Source organism: Octodon degus, unplaced genomic scaffold (assembly GCF_000260255.1).
Source record: "Octodon degus isolate 3935 unplaced genomic scaffold, OctDeg1.0 scaffold00376, whole genome shotgun sequence".
Classification (NCBI taxonomy): domain Eukaryota; kingdom Metazoa; phylum Chordata; class Mammalia; order Rodentia; family Octodontidae; genus Octodon; species Octodon degus.
Window position 1 is genome coordinate 394645 of NW_004524952.1, and position 216 is coordinate 394860.

A 216-nucleotide genomic window follows, 5' to 3' on the forward strand; every position below is an offset into this window, starting at 1 on the left:
ACTGGTTTTCTTCAAGGTTTCCTGTGTGGTAGGCACCTGAAATACTGTAGAAAAGTATCTTGTGTGGTGATCTCGTCTCCCTGCTGCTAGTTGGGTTCTGTTTGCATGACCAGGAATGGTGCTGGTAGGACAGCTCAGGGGCGGGGAGGAAGTTCGACCCCCGAGTGTCTAATTTTCTGCCCCTGCTTGTGCTCCTATCTGATCAGGCTAGAGACA